This window comes from Rhinolophus hipposideros (genome assembly GCF_964194185.1).
Source record: "Rhinolophus hipposideros genome assembly, chromosome: 2".
Classification (NCBI taxonomy): Eukaryota; Metazoa; Chordata; class Mammalia; order Chiroptera; family Rhinolophidae; genus Rhinolophus; species Rhinolophus hipposideros.
In genome coordinates this window covers 12,694,029-12,717,785 of record NC_138048.1, presented here as the reverse complement: position 1 = coordinate 12,717,785, position 23,757 = coordinate 12,694,029, and the positions used below count along the sequence as shown (strand labels likewise).

General features: G+C 35.9%; 1 protein-coding gene across 1 annotated transcript in view; it reads right to left on the bottom strand.

The window, feature by feature from the left end:
* The window catches only part of ROBO2 (roundabout guidance receptor 2), a 1,701,369-nt gene extending 1,678,261 nt beyond the window's left edge, over positions 1-23,108 (bottom strand). Inside the window, exon 1 of the mRNA XM_081063258.1 lies at positions 22,981-23,108. The gene's annotated coding sequence lies outside the window, so the exon portion shown is untranslated. The remainder of the gene's footprint in view (positions 1-22,980) is intronic.
* Positions 23,109-23,757: the final 649 nt, after the last annotated feature.

The window sequence follows — 23,757 nt, the reverse complement described above, 5'->3', positions numbered from 1 at the left end:
TCTTTAAAGACTGGGATCAGTCCTAAAACATGGATAGTTGAATCCATTGTGCTTTTCTGCCCATAAAATAGTTTTGATATTCAGTAAGCAAAGTAGAACTTAGGACTTCAAATTGGTAACGACTATATAAATACACCTTGACTCAATAGTGTTCATCTTGTCTTTTAATTTGAAAGTCACCAAAGAAAAGAAAACAGACCTCAAGAATGTATAGTGTATTATATCTTATCAGACATAATAGCAAAATTAGTTTGGTTATGCAAGAATATTGGAGCAAACGGCACCATGGGACGGTGCCATGGCGCGCTACAGTTCAGTCTATCGCCAGGACGTTGCTCTAGCAGATGGAGCCCACCGTGACACCACAGGTCTGAGGGATGCTTCTCATCTAGAGGTGCCAACTGTTCATTCAGTCCTGAATAAAGAGTCCTGGATGGCAGAACACCTACCATCAACACAAGTGGAAGCTTCTAGGGATCAGAGCCACTTCTGCTACAGACCATCTCTGGGTTATATCTGCAGCCAACTTCTAAAAATTATTTTGCCCTCTCCCAACACTTCCACTTCTCATGTGTATCTGCTAGATATGTTCTTCCTCTCCAGCCACCAGACCCAAGCAAGTAGCCTAGGTTGTATGTATGTATATACAGTTGGTTGTTAAATAAAATCTGTTCCTGTGTCCAGATAAGTAACGCCTTCAGACATGCTATTCCATTGTGATCTATAGAGAGTAGCTCTAGTTAGCTTTCAGTATAAGTTTTAAAGCAGTTTCTTTAAAAGAAAGTATTTTCTGGAACAAAGGTTCCTTGCAAGTCTTTTGGCAATGGGTTTCTTTATTGAAGTGCTTCTCCAGTGAGAGTCAGGCTGGGCCAAGGAGTCTCCAGGTTGATGCTCCTTTTGCTCAACTCCTCCATTATAAAGCAACCTCTCTGATCACCCTTTTAAAACTAAAGACCAAAGAATCAAATGGGATCAGGAAGTGACCATAGCTCACAGGGCATCAATTCCTCTTCTCAGCATATTGTAGGAACACAATCTAAGCCAGAAAAACACAGCAGAGCCCATTACAGCTCTCGAGTTCCAGTTATTAACATTGATTTTTTTCAATGGGAAATTTTCATTAGAAGCCATCACATGACTTATATTCAGTAATAACTTAGATAAGACATATATTGGAGCCTCATTTTAACATTGTCCTTGGACTAGGTGCCATAGAGTGATTTTTAAAAGGGGTCTTTTTCACATTAGTAAATTCTCATAGGTAGAATCTGTCTCAGGCCAAACTATACCTGGCATACAAAAATTATGGTCAAAGTCCTATAATATCTAAATTAATATTACAACATTATAAAGTGTGTGTGTGTATATATATATGTATATATATATATATTATATGTAATATATATATAATATATTATAAATATATTTACATTTATTTACTTTATTTTTTAACAGGATAAAACTCAGAGGCTAAAAATGTGAATTCAGGCCACCATGCTTTGGAATAAAGAGCACAGGCAATGATTTAACACTTGGATGCTGACTACAATTAACATCTTTGACAAATTAGTTAATCTCTAAGGTTCACTTTCTACCTCTGTAACAAATGGAAAAAAAATATCTGAAGTTCTTATAAGCTATGAAGTATTAAAATTCTACTATGTCAGTAGTTCAGGGAAAACTGATAAATCACTTGCCAATTGACACTATAAAAAACCAGACATCTTGAAATAAAACATAACATGTCCTTTGTCCTAATGTGTGGCCCATAAATGTTCTTCTTCAGAATAAATCAGGATGCCTGATAAAATGTAGTTATATGTATCGCTATGGACATGCGAAATCAGAACCTCTGAAGATGGAGCCTTGGAATATGTATTGTAATAAGTCTTCCAAATGGTTATTTTTTATCATACAGTTAGGAATAACTAACTGGTTTATACCATGGTATTTACTTTAAAAACATAGATACATAGATTTCATAGAAATATACATTCTTTCTAATCTTGATGAAAGCTCTATATTCAGACTGACTTTTCAGTGAAACACAATATAAAATAATGACTAGTCATCTATACATAACTTTAAATGAATATGACTAAGAAACCTAGAACAAAAAGTTTAGCAGTTATCAGCCTAATGTTTGAGAGCACAGGAGAGCCATAAGAACCTAAAGTCTGTCCAGAGAGGAAGAGTGATGTATCCTCCTAAACACTGTGGAATTACTAAGCTAGCATACAGCCATTCCTGTGTATCCCAATATCCTCTCAAGTGGACTTAAACATGAGTAATCCCCAGACCAAATTCCCTGATCCATTCCTCTTTTGTCAAGGTAGGGCAAGGAACCTTTGAACCTTGGAAACTACGGAAAGTGAATAGATTATGGACTCCACTAGATGTAGATCAAAGAATAGCAAGATCTAGCTTTGCATAAACTGGGGGAATGTCCTTTAGGAAGAGAAACCAGAATTTTCAAGGGCCCTGATATGAGGATGATCTTGACACATAGAAGGAATTGAAAACTATGAATCTGGACTGAATGAAGCAGGGAAAACACCTATGAGATGTGACTGAAAGTTAAGATGTGAAACTACGCAGGGCTTTATTGGTAATGGCAAAGAAAGTGGGCTTTAGTCCAAGTAAACTGGAAAAGTAAGGAGAGATATAAACTGATAGACATTTTAAGAGATCACTTTGGCTTCTATGTAGCTAATAGAATACAGGAAGTTAAAAATGAAATTAAATAGACTAGTGATAAGGCTAGGATAATAGAGTAATACGAAAAGATGCCAATCTGGCTGGACTAGACATTAGAAATAAAAATAAGTGGAAAAATTCTAGACATATTTGGAACCCATATGTTTTAAATGAATGTTGGTCTGGATATTGTGAAGATGTGGGAGGACACAATAATAACCCATACGATTCTGCCTTTTTTTATATGAATGGTTGGTTTACTAGGATATGTTTTCTCTGAAGTATCCATGGAGTGTTGTCAAGTGAGGCATGGGCTCCCAGAGGAAAGGTCTAAGGTAGCGTCTAAAACTGAAAAGCACTAGCTCTTTGGCACAGGAATGGTGTTTCGAGCTTAGAGAGAATGCATATATAGAGAGAAGAATGATTAGGATGGAGCCCAAAGAAACATCAATATTTAAAGGTTGGATAGAGGAATAGAAACAAATAAATTATCCTATTAATTATGGGGAATGAAGCTCAGGACATTTGCAAGGGAAGATATTTGCTGATAATGAACCATGGCATCCGAAATTAAAAATATGGAAATTGAAGGCAGGAGAGTACTGATAGATTGTGAATGAGGAGCAAAGGCTGTGGCCTAGGGTGAGTGTCCGTGAAGGCAAACTTGTAGGAATGATGATACCTGAGCAAATGAACTACCTAGAAGAGGAATGAAGTTCAAAAAGTGTGATATTTGCCCTCAACATTTGGTGGTACATTGACTGGTATAGAAGAGGTCTCAGATTTGACCCTGAAAGGGGTAAATGAAGTGGAGGAAAGAAAAAATGCGTTGGAGATAAGATGTCAAGAAACAGAGAGAACAGGGGATGTTGATGGTCCTTGTATATGGATGTTGAAGTCACTGAAAATGACAAGAGCACTTGGCTGAAGCAGATTTTGAGCGAGGATCTGAAGCTTTTAGTAAATGCCAGCAGTGACGAGGAGATCTGTTGATGTCAACAACACACAAAAAGCATGGCTACTATTTCCAAAGTGTTTGTGTTTCAAAGGGAGAGTATAATTTCTAAGAGGGAGATAAATTAGCAATCTGTAAGTTGTAATGGGGAGAAAAAACAAAATTCTGGTTGTAAGGTACATGGAAAATGAGAAAATGACTAATATCAATGTATGAAGGCTACAAAAAAGTTGTCCTTCAGTGTGTAATTTTAAGAGAAATTTAAGAAAATTGAAGTAGTTTTTGCACAGCAAAGGAAACCATCAACAAAAGGAAAAGACAACCTACAAATTTGGAGAATATATTCAACAGTGATACATCTGATAAGGGGTTAATACCCAAAATTTATAAATTATTGATACAAATTAACACCAAAACAAAACAAAATACCCACAAACAATCCAATTAATAAATGGGCAAAAATCTGAATAGACATTTTTCTTAAAAGGACATACAAATGGCCAACAGACATAAGAAAAGATGCTCGATATCATTAATCATCAGAGAAATGCAAATTAAACTACAATGAGATCATCACCTCACACCTGTCAGAATGGCTATTGTCAATAAATCAACAAACAATAAATGTTGGCAAAGATGAGGAGAAAAGGGAACACTCGCACACCGTTAGTGAGACTGCAAATTGGTGTAGCCACTATGGAAAACAGTATGGAAGTTAATCAAAAAAATTAAAACTAGAACCACCTTATGACCCAGCAATTCCACTTCTGGGTATTTACCCCAAAAACTTGAAAATACTAATACAAAAAGATACATGCATCCCTATGTTCACTGCAGTATTATTTACAATAGCCAAGATATGGAAGCAACCATCAACAGAGAACTGGATAAAGAAGTGGTACATATCCTAGTGGTGCCAAAAAAATGTATATAAGTGGACACTTTGGTCAGTGTTGCTCAAGCAGTAGTTCACCGTAATCAGAAGTGTCTGGACACTGATGGTAACCACTTTGAGCACCTCTTATAATCGCAAAAGTCAAATATGACCTGTATTAATCTTTTGTTATCAGTATATATTGAGTATTACAATTTTAATACAGTTTTCCTTTTTTAAAATGTGTATACATTTTTGGCACCCTCCATATATAACGGAATATTATTCTGCCATATAAAAGAATGAAATCTTACTATTTGCGACAACATGGATGGACCTAGACTATATTAAGCTAAGTGGAATATGTCAGACCAAGAAAGACAAATACCAAATGATTTGACTTATATGAGTAATCTAAAAACAAAAACAGAACCAAAAAAAAAAAAAAAGCAAACAAACAAAATAGAAACAAGCTAATAGATACAGAGAACAAAACAATGGTTGCCAGATGGGAGGGGTATTGGGCGTAGGTGGAAAAGAGGAAGGGATTAAAAAGTACAAATTGATTGTTACAAAGTAGACCTGGGTATTTAGTGTATAGCCTAATGAATATAGTCAATAATATTGTAATAACTATGTACAGTGTCAGATGGGTACTAGATTTGTCCAGGTGGTAGATGGGAGGTGGGTTATGGGACCGGATAAAAAAGGTAAAGGCATTAAGAAGTACAAATTGGTCATTACAAAATAGTCACAAGGATATAAAGTATACCAAAGGGAATACAGTCTATACTACTATAATAACTATGTATGGTGCCAGGTGGGTACTAGACTAGTCTGGGAGATCACTTCATAAATTATCTAAATGTCTAACTATTATGTTGTACACCTGACTAATATAAAATAATATTAAATGAAAAATAAAATTAAAAAGGGAATGTAGAACTTAGCAACAGCCACTATTAACAGTTTCCAGTAGCTTAGTAAGTATTATATGAAGTTAACACTTAACAAAGGTATAAATTCCAATGGCATAACATCTCAAAATCACTCAAGACAAATAATTCCTTGTTCTTCTAAACTTTTCCTTATACTAAAAAATTTACTTTGTTTTATTCAATTCCACTAACACACACACACACATGCACACTGAAGTGTGCACTCGTATCTTATTTATCCAGATGCAGATTTTATTTTGAATTCACATTCAAAGTAAACAAACCATTCCATAACTTTCAATCATGGAGATTTTGAGGAATGAAAACACAGCTTTTTTATAAAGAAGTTATCCTGAGTAAAAGAAAAAGAGCCCAACTTTTGAAGCTGACTCAGCTGTCATCCTTGTGCCACTGGCGTGGCATTGCAAGTAACACAGAGCTGTAAAGGAAGTGAAAATTACCTGCCTGTCAGGCTCAACTCCTGATGGCCTGGCCAAGATATAGCATCTAGATGAGAGTTCACTGACTCAAATTAAATTTTGTGAAGATAAAGTAGATACTTGTTAAAATAAAAGATCTATTAGGGAGAAATAGGCAGTCATAGTGTTCGTATTATTGGATAGGTGTATAATTGTTTTCTGCAAAAATAGCATCTTTGCATTGTTTTTCCCTAGACAGACTTATATGAAAAAAAAAATGAAACTAGAAAAAAGTTATATACGTGTGTGATATTATATATGTGTATGTGATATTATATGTGTGTATGTGATATTATACGTGTGTGTGTATATGTATATATATATATATATATATATAAAATCACACATGTATTGGCATTTGCCACAGATCTTCAACCATTGCTCCATCTTCTTCTAACTATAGACTCCAAATAAGACAAACCAATATGTAGCTTTTTACTTCAGGACATATACAATGAGTGAGAAAATGAGAATTTGTCAAATCAATATAGAATGCCTCTTGCTTTCCATAATTTTGAGTTGCTATAGTTTAGATATTTGAGTAATTAAACTCCTTGCTATATTGTAGCTGCCATAAAATTTCAGGAATTCCATAAGATACTTTTCACATGTGGATTTGGAAAAAGGAATAAAAAACAATGCTTTGTTTGCTCTGCATTCTACGTGCAACATTATACATAGGATGTGTGCTACTTCTTTTTTTTTTTTTTTTAAGATTTCTTTTGCTGGGGAAGAGGACCAGGAGCAGCTGGGGAACAGCTTAGCGGCAGCTCAGCTCAGGGAGCCGTGTTCAATTTTAGTTGCAGGGGGCGCAGCCCACCATCCCTTGTGGGAGTCGAGGAATCGAACCGGCCTTGTGGTAGAGAGGATGTGCTCCAACCAACTGAGCCATTCAGGAGGCAGCTAAGCTCAAGGTGAGCTCAGCTCAAGGTGCTGTGTTCAATCTTAGTTGCAGGGGGTGGAGCCCACTATCACTTGCAGGACTCCAGGAATTGAGCCACCTGAGCCACTGGGCCGGCCCCCTGTGTGCTACCTTTAGTATTATGTTGTGATTACGGACAACTATATGTGGAAGAGGTTGTTTAATGAGCAACAGTCTTAAAGTTAAGAAACCTGGACACCAGTTGGCTCATTTATTAATTGGGTAAAGACCTGGTACTAGTTATTTAACCTCTCTAAGATTCTCTTCAGTTTTAAATCGAAGAGGATAGATTCCTCTCACAAGTTACATTTATGTTGATTTTAGTCAACGTATCCTGCTAAACTATAAATTTAACAACATATAACTTTTTCTAGATTTCATTATTACACAAGACCCAAACTTCTCTTCCCCAACCTCAAGAAATGCAAAGAAATAAAAAAAAAAAATGGACTCTCTTCAAATTCAGCAGGAACTATCAAAACCAAATAAATGTATGTATAGTTTATTATTTTAACATATAAGCTACACCCAAGCAGTTTCACAAGGCTCATTAGAGGGCCTTGGTGTGGAATGTGCAGAGAGAAGATGGTCACCTCTCTTTACTCCTATCTTCCAGCTGCCTTGAGTGCCCTGAAGTTTTATTCACACTCGGAAATTAGAATTCTATCAGAGAAAGCCTACTCAAATGAGAAATAAAGCTGATTTCTCAATAAAGTTGTTAGAGAATAATAAAGCATTTCTGGTCAAAGCAATCGTATTTTGAAAATAATGATTTTCCTAATGAGGGACAGGAATTGTGACCATAAAAAGCTAGTGCTGATATATGCCAAATGCTACTCAGCTTCATCTTAAGAGCCTTCTACTATTAGGGCCAAGTATCATGACTCAAATTAGTGGACTTAAAATTGTTTTAAAATGTTTGGTGGAGACATTTCAAATCAAGAACTGAGATTCATCGCTGTTACTTTTGCTGAATTCAATTTGCTGTCAAGATTTAATCAGATTAATCAGATACCATAAACTGTGAAACATACTGTTCTTATAAACACATTAAAAACTTTAAACAGGTCAAACCTAGAAGATGTGCTCTTAGTAATAATGTGTAGGAGTGTGTAAATTTTGTTTAACAGTTGTTTAGAGAAATTTTTGACAAAGGAGACTTGTGAAATTCAGGAATGATTAAAAAAATAACTAGAGAGAGTTCTGTAAATTATTTAAAAAATAATTTCAATTTGACTCTGATGGCATTAGTCATAAGATAAAGAAATTATAAAACTCTATGGGATTAATATTTGTTATAAAGTTATTAATTTCAACCAGATATTTTCCGTATTACAGGGAAATTTTGAGGATTTCATTCCGTGGCTAGTAAAAACTCTATTCCTTGGATGAAACTCATACTCCCAACAGACACATCAACATATCTGTCAGATTTAGTTTCTGGTTTCCTGTGAGTAGATTATAAAAAGTAAAGAAAAATCAAACCCAAAGGGGCACTATATTTAAAAACTTTCATCAAAAGAAGCATTCATTGAATTTTTAAAAAATATGACTAATTTAATTTTTGATATTTGTCAAGTCAGAGATCTTGAATGAACCCAACCTTTCATAATTCTATTTGTTTTTAATGTTGTTGCTCTAGAAAACTGTCAGGTATCACTAATTTTTCAATCTTGCTCCTCCCTGTCAGTTTATCTATCACTATTGTTATACTTTTTTCTGCTTCCACCATTAGATTATGTCTGCTTTGCTTAACAAAATGTCCTATACATAAATGGCTGATGAATGTGTTATTAGAATGGACAATAGAAATTGGATTATCAATGGATATCCTATTGCCTTATATTCTGGCCTTTAATGCAAATAACTCAAGCTGCTCTCACAAGCCTGACCTTCACTGGGAGCATAGGTCCTAGTTATCCTGTATTATGCACTGTTAGCTAAGTTTATTAATGACTTTTTAGTGCCAGAAAGATTATAGGGTTACCCAACACAACCCTCAATGAATCATCTAAGCCTCATATAACCAGAGGACACTTTTAAGACTTTATTAGCTTTCAAAAGACACCTTTTTGAAAACCCACACAATGTTTATTTGTATACATCATCTTTCATAAATAGAACAGTTCACTTCTCTATGGTTCTCATTATTCTGATATAAAAAACTTTCTTAAGACAATTAATTCTCAATTTTTTTTTCCTGGGATGTCCAACTCAATTCTATAGCAAACAAGAACAAAAACAAAAACAAAAACAAACAAAAAAACGTGATTTAAATGTGTTTGCTTCTTACTGTTGCTGGAAGAAACAAACACAAACTCAGTGGCTCAAAGAAACACAAATTTATTTTCTTACAGTTCTAGAGGTCAAAAGTCCAAAATGGGCCTCACTGGGCTAAAATCAAGTCACCATCAGGGCTATGCTCTTTCTGGAGTCTATAGCGGAGAATCATTCTAGAGGTCCGGTATATTCCTTGGCTCTTGACCCCTGCCTCCATCTCCAAAGCTTATCCCCCCCTCTGCTTCACCTGTCCCATCCCACTTAGGATCTGTTGGCCTCCCTTTTATAAGGTCCCATGTGATGACATTGGGCCCACACAGATAATTCAGCACAATCTCCCCATTTTAAGGTCCGATGTCTAGCAACCTTAACTGCCCCTGCCATGTAACGTAACATATTAACACCTTCTTGGGACTAGCATATGGACATCTTTGGAAGGCCATTATTCTACCTACTACACTAAGAAATTTAAAAAAGGTAAAATTATGTGTCATGCACTGCTAACTCTGGCAATGAAATAGTACATTCTATAAACATTTCTGTCACACTCTTTTAAAAGGTTTCAGCTACCAGACTATTGATCAAAGTTTTGGTACATTCTAGCAAACTCTCCTGTCCCTGATGTTACCTCATGACACACAAGTAGATGGTCTTTCTTAAAATTAAAAAGGAATATTCAAGACTACTGGGAAAATAGAAAAGGATCTCTAGTTGCTCTGCCTCAAGAAGCCTGCACATGTGGCAGCCCTAGAAATACACACGTGTGCCAAATTCTTTCCTAATAGTCTGGATGTTATTAGGTTGGTGCAGAAATAATTGTGGTTTTTGCAATTACTTTTAACTTTTGAACCGCAATTACTTTTGCACCAAGCTAGTACTTCCCTCAGGCTTGCAAATGCCTTTATTCTCATCGCTGTTTATAGTAAGTCCTGTTTATTTTATTTTAGCTTGCCTTCATTAGTTTCTTTTAATCCGCCTCCCCTCATTTTTTCTCCTCCAACCTCGATTTCATTTCTTATGTATTCCATATGTTGACACTCCTGATTATGCTCTGTTACAACATTCTCTTGTATTATACGTACATTTTTCCCCCTCCATCAGTTGCTTTGCCTGTAGGACTCACCACCTTAGTACTCAGTGGTAACATCACCTGCTCAGGCTCTGTCGCCAGCCAGGAATTTAGTATCTTCCAATTGCTCATCGAAATTAAACTTCACAATTAAGCAAAGCCGCTATTTTAGGAAATGGTAGGCTCTCTGTCCCTAAAAGTCTGTGGAATGCACAGAAACACACTGGGGAACATAATTGACTTTTATGTACAGAAGCCAGATGCAGTGCTTGCCTCTGTGTGCTCAGGGAAGCAAGTTCATCTCATATATCACAACAAGCCTCTGCTCCGCTAAGTCTCACCTCCGGATACTCATCACGCTTAGGCCACAAAACACTTAGGGAAATAAAAGCTCTTTCCAACAAAAAACAAAAAAGTACATTAGAAAGCTTTGTTAAAAAAAAAAATCTTCCCCTACCTGTTAAATCCAGAGTAGGGACTACTAAAAAAAGAAATAAATAATTATTGAAATATGCTTTCTGATAAGGCATCTTGGCATCTACCCTGTATAAAATTGAGAGAAAGGGATGTGGGGTTTATATTTGAAAGGCTGCTTTCAACAGTAAAATATGTGTTCTCAGGTTTGAATAAAACTTTGAAAATGCAGAAGTTTAAAAGAACTAAGAGAATATGAACATGCAAATAGTATTATAGATAGATACATATTTATAATGAATAAATTTATATTATAATTTTGATAAAATATTAGATCTTCATATAAATAGTTATCTGTATTGTCTTTGCATTTTGTTTGTGAACAATAGAGATTCCAATACAATTAGTGTTCATATGAAGCTCTCAATGTTTCCGGACAATGTACTTTGTCCTTTTCTCTATTGAACTACTAATCTTTTCGTATTGATTTGTTAGGACTATGTATACATCAGATATATCAAATGAATTGCAAATACTTTTTCCTGATTTGAAATTTTCTTTTTAACTTATGCATGGTATCACTTGAAATGTAAGAATTTTCCATTTTAACAAAGTCCAGTCCATCATTTGATTATTTATGGTTTTTGTCCTTGTTAGATGCTGTACTTAGGAAAGTTAATTTTGCCGTAATGATACAAATAATATTTGCCTATGGGTTTTTTCCTTATATTTTGAGTTTACTTCATACCTACCATGGAATTATTATTTTTTTTCTTTTTTTATATACAATTTAGTTAATATACAATATTTTATTGATTTCAAGTGTACAGCATAGTTATTCAGCATTTATATACCTAATGAAGTGATCACCACAATAAGTCTAGCAACCATATGACACTGTACAAGGTTATTATATTATTGACTATATTCCCTATGCTATACATTATATCCCCATGAACTTTTTATTTTAAAACTAGAAAACTGTATCTCTAATTCCCCTTTACCTTTTTCACCCTTCCTCCATTTGACCCAGAAATTCCACTTCTGGGTGTCTATGCAAAGAAAATGAAAACACTAATTAGGAAAGATATATGGACCTCTGTGCTCATCGCAACATTATTTACAATAGCCAAAATATGGAAGAAACCTAAGTGTCCATTGACAGATGAATAAGGATGTTGTGTGTGTGTGTTTAGTGAATATTATACAGAATGTGTTTAGTGAATAAACAGAATGAAATCATGCCATTTGCAACAACATGGATGAATCTAGAGTGTATTATGCTGAGTGAAATAAGTCAGACAAAGAATTCCTTTTTATGAATGGTTCATTATAACTTTTTGCGACTACAAAATACATATAGCCTACAACTTGAATATCATTTTAGGAATTGTTTATCATTTTCCTACTGATCTGAAAGACTGCCTTTATCATATATCAGATTTTAACTTTCTTCAAATTGTGCAATATGAAATTATAAAATTATGCAATTTCGCCAGCCAACCTTACTTCACCACCACTATTGCCCCACCAGATGGATAGAGGAATTTCTTTCTTATGGTTTAACTCTCTAACATAGCATGGTTTAAATAACATTTGAACTACACAGAAACTTTAATTTCTGGTTGTGAACTATGTTCTAGCTTGACCAATCTGTCCTGCATATTTGCCATTGAGGATAGAGACTGAATTTTGTTTATGGCTGTATTTCTACTACTGAAATTTGTGTCAAGTACTGAAAATGGGCTCAGTAACATCTCTTTAATGATTAGGGAGATTGCTAGCCATCTGACTTTGTATTGCAGTGGGGAGCCACACTCTGAATAATTTTAACTGGCTTTTCTCTGTCAAGGATAAAACCTTCCTTCACAGGTTTTCACTTGCTCACATGCATTCACACCCACCCTTCACAGAGGCACACAACTTTCAAAATATCAACAATGATTGCAAGATATTTGTTCCTTCTAGATGTCTGACCACAAAGAAAATAATAATAGAAAGCCATAAATGTGAGGCTGGAAAGAGCAGGAATAGATGATCAAATACAAATGAAAAATTCTCCTTGTATATATTTTTAAATTTGTTGCTAATAAAGCAAGAAATTCTCCTTGTATATATTTTTAAATTTGTTGCTAATAAAGCGAGAAAAGTAATAGATGTAAAAATGAAAGTATACATTATGTGTATTTATCCATGTACTCATTTTCATGATGAATATATGCATACAGATGAGTGTGAATATATATGCCATCTGTGTTGTATTAATAATACACACATATATGTATAGACATGCACAATAAATAGGAATGATCTGCATAATAATCTCATTTCTATTCATTTCCTCTAAAAACTGACGAAATTTTAAGTCAAAATCAATTATTCATTTAGAAGTGTCTTTAACCATTATCTCCACCTTTATCCTCATTTTTATGGTTCTTTAGATTGCCATTTTGTAACTATTTTGCCATAATTTTATGTATTTGAAACAGTCTCCTTAAGAAATTCACTCTTTGGCTACGATCTCTAGGATAAATTTTGCGTGAATAGATGTGTGTGTGTGTGCAAACACAAATTTGACAAAAAAGGTCAATTGTAAAAAATATGTATATACATATCAAAAGAATAACAAAATCCCTGAGTCAAATTAGCTATACATTTTTTGTGTTAATAAAATCAATATAATATATTTCTTGAGAGTAAACCTGTTTGTTTTCATTCTGCTTCCATCTGAGCTGTCACATTGGTATAATAAAGTGATAACTTGATACTTTACTATAGTAAATACAGAATGATCCAAAAAATAAAAATAAATAAATTAGTGAGTTCCAAGAAAATACATTTTTTGATGGATTAAATAATTTAAAGTTGTCAGTCAGTGGGTACAGCAAGATGAAAAAAGGATGAAAACTGAAGTTTCAAGGCCAGAGAATAACAATAATGATGCTGTATTCTGTGCATTGATCACCATCACTACAAATGTTTGATACCCATTCAGCCAAATATTTCACATACAGCCTTAATGGTGATTAATACATGTGCTATACTCCCGAAACTAAAATGAGACTTTGTAGATTGAGTGATATTCAAAAGCATTTTGAAAATGTATCATTTCTACATCTGGAAATACTGCTTTTGTCAATGTTACCTATACAAATATTGATTTTATTTACCTAATACTTAGCAAATACAATCTTACTAAAATATTTTCAGATTTGCCGAATACAGTAAGTGAGATAACTGTGAATATAAAAAATCTACAACAAACTCTGGTTGTACAAATTTGCCAGCAGTGGGAACAAAAGTTACCTGGCAATGTCATTGTTTTCCCCACAATCCTCAGCAGCACAACCCATTCTTCTCTCTAGATAATTTATGCATATTGTCTAAGTCAAGTCCTGTGCTAGGGAACCCCTCAGTACCGCCCTCTAGCCTTGCTTTCCAAATGGAATGCAGCTCAGAAGCGCCCTATGCAGGAAGTCTAGATCCACTACTATAAAGTACACACTTATCGCAGATATTGAAATGCCTCGCTTGCAAATTCAGCACTCTTGAAAAAAATGAATCGAACTTTTAAAAATTGTTTCAGGACACTGTAAACTCTATGAAATAAATGTTGCTGGGAAGAGATGACTCTTCATGCCATCCATCCTATCAGCTCACGTTTTCTCATTACTTTTTCCACATAGTCACAGCTACCAACAACAGATTCACTGTTAAATTTCATTACTGGATGATTCCACAGTACATTATCTCAACAGCGTTTCTGATGTTTCTGCTCTTCTGGGTCTACATAATCCCCGCACTTCTAAATGAGTTCGTTTTTTTATTGAAAAAGTCCTGACTCTTATTCTTGTACAAGCCATCAGTTCTTCCTCTACATTATATAACAGCAAACATCCATTAGGCCTTGCGATCAAAGTAGACAGAAAATTCATCATGTTATTTTCCTATCAATTAATAACAGCGACATCCTTTCCTGTCCTGAAATCTAGTGCTATGAATAATAAGTTATCCACCCAGAAAGAGGTGGTTGCATGAGCAATAAGGAAGACAACCAGTAGTCTTCTGCCCACGCTGAGACATGTCCAAACACACTTGCTTCCACAGCCAAAGTAATGCCATATGTCCCCAATGATGTGGGTAGACAAGAGTAACAGTTGGCCCGCTAAAGAGGACCATATGTGCAGCCATCCTTTTTACTTATGGTTGCTGAAAAATCAGTCGCAGTCCTTGATGTGATGAACAGCATGGCTGGAGAAGATGTAGATAAAGGCCGACAGTCGCAAAAAAAGACCATTGACATTGGTCGTGCAACTACTAGATCTCTGGTTATGGAAGCTGAAAATACGCTTGGTCATTACTCTTCTCATTAAGAGTTACTTAAAAATCAACACAGTTCCTTGGTCCAATCTCACCTTCCCTCACTAATGTGCAAAGAAATGAATGTGTGGTTCCTTATCAAAAATGGCCACTCATAATTATCCTTGGTTAATTCTATGTTATACAAAACATCTCTTTGTTTTTAGCTGGATCTTCATAAAAATTATACTGTTTCCTTGACATTAAAAATATTAAAGAAAGTGAAAAATACTAACAAACTTAAAGTACCTGAATTAGAGTGTCTGGGAAGCAAAGAAATAGCCGTAAGGCAGAACTGCGTGCCACACACTTTTAAAAGGTAAAAGAAAAATATGAATTTGGAATGATTATAACAGCTTTGTGTCTCAACAAGGATTTCCTTTGGAATTTCCACAATTGCAATGATCATTCAGTTGTTATACTGAGAATAAAATTTATAGTTCTAAGGTCATTCTTAATACTGCGATCAGATCACATAATTTACTTTTCTCTTAATGGCTTCTTTCTGATAAATGAGAGAGCTTTTAGGAAGGACAATGCTCCCTGCACAACAACCAGTAGAGCATGTCACATCCATTTACAACATAGTTTTAAGAAAAATGAAAGACAAACTTGTGAGGCAGCAAAAATTCATTTGCATTAAATTAATGCGAAGAGCACATTTCAAGTTCCCTTTGGCAACAACGTTGTAGGGGGGGAAATAAATCCATCTTATGAAATGGTCCTCTTTTGGGTTACAGAAAGATTTGAAAAGCTGTCATGATCATGATTAAATTTCTTCCAAAAGTCTACAATTAGTATAGATAACTCATGAAATAAAATATTCAAAACGCACGTTTGTGAGAGGACCAATTATTAAGGAACCATCGTCAGACATCCCCTTGAAAATTATGTTGCAAAGTTTAAAAAGAGAACCAAGCTTTCTTATATGGATTTGGCTTTGTAAACAAGAAGTAAACTTCACAAATAAGAACTGCTCTAAGAACTGGTTGTAAGTAAGAAATCAAAGATACTGATCTATGTAACTTAAATCCAAGTAATCCAGGTATGACCTTGATCAATAATTGGTTTAATATTTTTGACCCTGGACATGAAAATGTCACATGCATTTTACTAAAACTAGATTTAATAAATTTAAGGGTGTTTAATTGATCAGCATCTTTGTTAATCAGGAGTATTTTCTAATGTATCTAAAATAATTGATGTCCCCAAATACATAGTTTTTCCATGGGGAAACAATCACATTAAATTTAGGGTATTAGGGCACAAAAATATTACCATTTGTGATAGGCTGACTAATGGCTCCCAAAGATGTTTTCCTCCTAATCGGCAGACCCTATGAACGTATCACTTTATATAGTTAAAGGGACTTTGCAGATCTGATTGAGTTAAGGATTTTGAGATGGGGGAATTATCCTCAATCATCCACATGACCCCAGTGTAATCACAAGAGTACTTGAAAGAGGGGTGGAAAAGGATTCAGAGCTAAAGGAAGTGGCAATGTGAGGGTAGAAACAGAAATAGGAGGCACACATCTTAAAAGCTGAGGAAGGGGCCATAAACCAATGGATTAAGAAAAGCAGTGAAAAGCAAGAAAACAGACTCTTCCCTCAGCCTCCAGAAGGAACCAGCTCTGCAGATATCTTGACTAGCCCAGTGTAACTAATTTTAGAATTCTGACCTGCAAAACTGAAAGGCAGTAAAATTTGTGTTGTTTTAAGCCATTAAGTTGTGGTAATTTCTTAGAGCAGCCGTAGGAAACCAATATACCATTATGGTAAGCAAAGCAAAGAAAACAAAACAGTGAGAACTTGAGAGATCCCTGGGGGGAAAAAAGGGTTAAACTCAATAACAAGATTTATCTTGGTAACTGTATTATATGTTACTTGTTTACGTATTGAGACACATTATTAACATCATTGTCATGACCACCCAATCAATATGAATACTCTGCTATGTCTAATTTAGAAATGGAAATTTTCTATTTCAGCCTTCCTATAATCCCATGCAGATGGCCTTGAGCAGCCCTGTATCTGATGGAGATAATATCTTCATGTAAGAATCTTCCCATTTACAAAAGAAGTTTACGTGGAAACAACCAAAGTGTCCTTTGATAGATGAATGGATAAAGAAGATGTGGTATATATACACAACGGAATACTACTCTGCCCTAAGAAAAGATGAAATATTGTCATTTGTGACAACATGGATAGATCTTGAGATTATTAAACTAAATGAAATAAGTCAGACAGAAAAAAATGAGAACCTTATGATTTCACCATATGATATGTGGGATATAAAACTGAAAGCAACAAAGGAAAAAAAGGCAAACGAAGAAACCAAAACTCACAGACACAGTCAATAATTTAGCAGTTACCAGAGGATAAGGGGGCCTAAGGAGGGTAAATGAGGAAAAAAGGGATCAAATATATGGTGATGGAAGGAGAATTGACCCCGGGTGGTGAACACACAATGGGATTTATAGATGAAGTATTACAGAACTGTACACTTGAAACCTACGTGACTTTACTAACCATTGTCACACACAAGAATTTTAATTTTAAAAAAGAAGTTACATCTGAAATTACATCCTATTAAGCCAGTCTAGGAACAGTATCTAGAAGGTTCAAAGATGACTTTTCAAGAACACTACTTAGGAGCGAGTTTGTGATACTACATTCGCCAACAGAATTAAAAATAATTTGAAAGATTTTTCAAAGCCATATTAAAAAACATCATGTCCATGTTTTCCTCTTATTAAAAATGTATCATTGCCCAATTCTCCACTATATTTATGTTAATTATATGAAGACCAGACATGAATGATGCTACCATAAACAGAAAATCATTTAAATAGAAAAATCTCACTGACTGCTGATAGAATGACAGTACAAAACTGTAAAGGGTGGGAAGAAATAAGTGCTTTGTGGAATATTTCCCTTTCATCATCAAAACTTGTCCTGCAACCTAGCAGGCTTCTCTTCATATGTGTATGCACAGTAAAAGTTGTACAAATAATCCTTCTACTTTTGTAGAGTTTAATGGTTATGGAATATCAGAGGAAAGGTAGGAGATGGGAACGTTCTCTGCAAGACTTACATTGAATTTGAAAAGAAAAATAAAAAATTTGGAAATAATATGTAGAATATCTCCACAGAAATACGTGGGAGGACAAGAAAAATATTTATTGACTATCTACCATGTATTAAGTTCCTTACATAATGATTTTACTGAATCTACTTGACATACCAACAACTCTTCAAAGCAGGCATTTTATTCATAGTTTGTAAGAAAACCAACACTATAGAAAGGAAACTAGATCAATACCACACAGCCAATAAAAGGCAAAACTAGGGTGAATATAATAGCAATAATAAAAATAATAATCTCACCCTAATTGGACCTGTGGCAATACTAACAAGCAAAACATGAACAAAGAACCTATGAGGTAGATATTAGTCATCTCCCCATTTCATAGAAGAAGCGACTGAGGTGAAGATGGAAGAGAGGCTATTCCATTTCTGTCAAGCTTCATAGAAGAAGCGACTGAGGTGAAATGGAACAGAGGCTATTCCATTTCTGTCAAGCTCATACAACTAGCAAGAGGCAACTTCAAACCCAGGTCTAGAAGACATTTTCTTACCCCAAGATGCATACACATTATTTCAAGGATTAGCTGAGACAATTTTTGTTAATCCTGAGTAACACTTGATAAGTGTGCTATAATTTATCCTTATTATTATTTAGTTAGTTTAGAAATTACTGAACTTCTTTGCTTGTCTTTTGCAATTTCATTCCTTTTTCATATTACAATTCTTGAAGAAAAATAAAGTTCAACATATGTGTCATTTTGGGTTACAAATTTTGGAGCTCAATTAATACATGGCACATCACACTAATCTGCTATTTTATTCTGGAGTGAAAAAAAACAGGAAATGTCTCACTCGGTAAAAAATAAGTGGATTGTGCATTCCTATATCCATAACAGAACTCATGAAGTGTATATTTGTATACAAAAAGCATAATTTTCTATAACTCTTCCAATGCTTCATACAGTTAAATGTTTGGTGCAACAAATCAGAATACGCCATGAAAGATATATGACAAAATTTTGTTCGGCAACTTCTGCTTTTTCTTTCCTATCAGCCCATTTTCAGGATCAAAAACTTGTGTTAAAGTCAACATTCGAAGACAAATTCCTCTACCTTTTCTTAGTTACTCTTCAGTTCTGAATACAATGTGTTGTTCCAGTGACTCTGGAACTGAAACAACCGTAAAAATTGTGGTTGCCAACCATGTCCATTGTTCATTACGTCTCCATATTTTTCTGCATTAAACTTGCTCTAATACTCCCTTATGCCATCAGTGTCATCACAAAGAGAGATAAAGAATGAATCTCATAACAAACAAATATATATACACTAAAGCTTAAGATGTTCAATCATTTCCCTAATAGCCCTTGGAATTATTCATGGTAAAATGAGCAACTAAGTGAACACTGCACTTTAAAAAAAATAAAGTACAAACTTTAATTCGTACCTCTGCAAATTTTTATCCAAGAAAGCATGACCCAACGGGCATCACATATGTGAAAGGAAGAACTCACTTTTATCAATGAATCTTCATGATGCAGTCCTGCAGGAGGAATTGTCACTGCTCCACCCACACCTACTATGCACTCATCATTCTCATATTCTCATCATTATGACATCCAGGGCTAAGCAGTGACTCTGTCCAAAGGTTTTCCTGGGTCATCAGAGCTGGCTCAGCCTGTGCACAGGGTTATCCAGAAGTTCTAGGGCATCGAGGGCCCTCCTGGCCATCCCTGAAGCAGCCCTTAATCAGTGATGGAAATTTATAAAGAAACTGTCCTGTTCCCTTGCCCCTCAGTTGAAACAACTATGGTGCATATTCCGTACTGCCACACATAGCTCTCTAACAGGACGGAGTCCTACTTACTCATCTTATTTCTAACTCACTGTATGACACAGATAACTAGAAGTTGATTGGTATTTTACCACAATGTATATGTAAATCTCTCTTGATCAGGAATGTTTGTAGATAAATATTTATATATAAAGAAGTACAGTGGTCCCTATTCTTTCTGGGGTGGCGGGGATACATCTCCTCTTCTTATCCTCCTCTCTCCTTCCTTCCTCACTCAGCTGTCTATCCGAAAGAACAGCAAAGGAAGAGAAATAAAGCGTTGGTCAGCACTCTCTCAGAAAGGTTAAAATGATACGGAGAATTACACCATGTTTGAGCCACTCTATATGATCTGAGAGAAGAGGAGCTTTTGAGATTCTGGAAATATTATTTTAAGCCATCCTTTTAATGCCAGGGCCTAAGAGAACGGGTCAGATGGTCAAGAGCCATAGAGCTTACTATTATAGTGATTCATTTAAGACTACCTAAGCTATGAGTGTCCATGGAATCCTGCAATGAGATGCAAAGTTGCATACTGCATCCTTAGTGCCCGAATGCAGCTAAGATTTGTATGTGACATGGAAAAAAAGTTACAAACTGTATGAGATTCCAAGAAGTTTCCTATCCAGTATTTACTGCTCTTGCTCATGTTCTTCCCACATGCCAAACTCTCTGCTGAACTCTCATGCACACACAAACATAGCACCTCCACCACCCCCAAAAATAAAACCACAAACTATCTTTGGAACTCCAATGGGCTCTTTGAGAGCCTATGTACAGCAGATTTTTATCACTTGAGAATGAAAAGGAACAAAAATGTGGAATCAAGGTTATAGGTGTTTTTTTCCTCTCTCAAGATTTATAATAATCTTACTTTGAACCAGTGCATATCAAGACACCAAAACACCCATGGAATATATGTAGCTTGGATAATTTTTTATGAATGTGTTCACATATTAAAAAGTAAAACCATTCAGTTCCTAACTCTCCTCTTTTCGTAAATCATGTGTTATACATACATTACCTTCCAAAGTTCTCAAGAAATCTTAAAGACTATTGACTGTGAAGTCTGGCAGTTTACTGTAAAAGCACATTGTAGCTGTGTTTCATGTTCACACGAAGCAGTTTTAAAATGCATAAAAATGTTGGCTGCCTTCTATTTTGATTATAAGACATAAATTACTCCCAAATGTGCTTGGTGAATACTGAGTTTACCTTTCCATCCACTCTCATTAAGGAGGACACAAGTTCAGCTGCTACGACTCTAGAAGGTATTTGAAGGTGAAGAGCATATGAGTATAACTCTACACCAGTATCTTCTATGTAAAAGAGTAAAACCAGTCTTAAGAAGAAAACACAAAAATAACAGAATATTTTAAGGTGTTTATACATAAGGCAAATTCAAATATTACTGCTGCAATAAACTAAAAGCAGTCATCCAATTTTTTGGGAAAATAACTGAACTTGAAGTGAAATAGTATAAATTACTGGTTAACAACACAATAATTATAGAAATTGAGGAAAATTAATCCCTCTATGCCACAGTCTATCACCAAAAAAAAAAAAAAAAAAAGGAACTAATATTACTGTTCTCTCGATATTTCTGTTAAGAAATTAGAAATGGAATATATGAGAACCTGGCTTATAGTAGATACTCAATATAGTAGATACTCAATATAGTAGATACTCAATAAGTAATTGTTGAATCCAAACTGTTAAAGGAAGAAGAACAAAGTAAAGTATTATATTTTAACTACTACAGATGCATATATCTCACTTTGAAAAACTAATAAACTCTCCTAAGCATAAAAGGATACTTGGCCCCTACAGAGAATGTAGTAAATATTTGAAATATATTTAAATTGTATCCCCCAATTTGGCTCTGATATTTATTAGCTAAATTTATCATTTGTACATGTCACTACTATTAAAATGCACAGTAGCCCACATGACTAACAGTATGCCCAATGATTCTACTGAACAGTATCCAGCAAGGCACACGGAGTAAGGATTAAATTCAGAAACAAAAAAATAGTTCCCCAGCCACCTAAAAGCAAAACATTTAGAATACTCTGGTGACCATGATGATTATAAATCAGTGCTGCTAGTAAGAAGGCAACTTCTAAACCAAATAAAATCATAACACGCCTTAGGAATTTTGCCTCTCACAGATACACACATTAGATTTAATAAAAAAAAAAAACTGAAGCAAATGTGAAAAAAATTAAATTAAGGAAGTTCTGTGGGTAATGTCCATAATTTCATTCCCAGAATTTCTTCATCAATCACTTTCCCCAAAGTCCTTCCAGGAAAATAAAGTTGCTGTCCTCTTAATGTGAACTCACCACTTTTCCTATAGCATTTTCAGAATGAGAAACAGATTTCCCGTCAGACACTTAAATGTTGTACTGCTCAAGAAACCCAACACGGTAATAATTTTGGAACAAAGGGTGAAGAGGAGAGGAGTAAATCAACATGGCTTGCAAGCTCAATTGCTGTCACATTTCTGATTCTATCTAGAGAGCCTTAAGTTCCCTGCCTTAATAAGGGTACAGAGCAAAAGAACCCCCAGTTACTCAGAGGGTTACCCCCTGGTAGGTGAATTGGGGTGAAAGAAATACCACTCCCCGCTTAGAGGGCAAACTTGTGGTGTGCCATTGTATACCCAAATCCCCTACTTGCGCACTTTCAAACCCTTTGACCTGACTTGGAAAAGTGGACCTGAGCCAAGGAGGAGGGACAGAAGGACAAAAATAGGCTGTCACAAAAAGAAATGACTATCTAGACGGCTTTTCTGTAAACATATATAATTCGTACATTTGGGGACATTTCCTAAAACTCCGTCACTTCAGCTGAATTCCATCTGAACCCCACTGTCCTTGCTGTGAGGATCACAGCACCCACCGCCTGCGTGCCCACCCGCTGCCTGTGTAGCCACAGCCAATACTCCTCTGTCCGTGACTTTGGGAAATACTGCAAAGCCAGCAGCGCTTAGGGAGCTGAGCAACTTCGCCAGGTCCAAACGTCTAGCTCAAGACTTTTCAGTACACCTCTCTATTCAACTCACCTGGAGTCAGGTCTGGATGGCAGCCTCCACCCAGGGGGACTGGGAAGCAACCCCGGCAAGCTCAGCAGCGTCTCCCTGAATGAGGAGGGCAGTGCCGCTGAACAGCTCCCCCGTCCTGCTGCTCTGGCTGCTCCCAGATTTCTTCCACTCCCCACCCGGGAGCCGTCCTTCCTTTTCTCTCCTCTCCCTCCCACTCCTGCCGCTAATGCGCTCCCTCTTACTGGCGGTGGCGCAGAGATCGGAGTCCTCCTGCCTCCCCCCTCCTCTCTCCCTCCTCTGGGCCGAGCTGCCCGTGGAGCTAATGAGGAGCCTCGCTCGGGCTCCTCCGGACAGGCTGTGCGCACAAGCCCCTCTGTGACACCGGTGTCCGCGGAGCTGGGCTGCAGAGATGCGTGTGCAGCCACCGGAGGAATGGGCTAGAGGAGGCGACCAGCTGGACCTCCTAGAAACGAACACTCTCCTGTCGGTGTAAATAATCAATAACCTGACTGCTTCCTAAACATCTCCAGTAATTCACAGGTGCCAAAAAGTAAAGACGGGGGTTTAGGACATCATTCTGAGCGAATACAATTCTCTGTACAGAGATGACTACTTGGCAGGTTCCTACGACTCATAAGTCCAAGGCGTGGCATAGGACTTTGTTTGGTTATTGTGACACATTTGAGGTATACTCTAGGGTTTCTTACCAAACCAGCAATCTCCTTCCTAGTCATGACAACACAGATTCCTAAGGGAAGGCTACCTATATCTGTTAAAAACCAGGCTCTTCATCGAAGG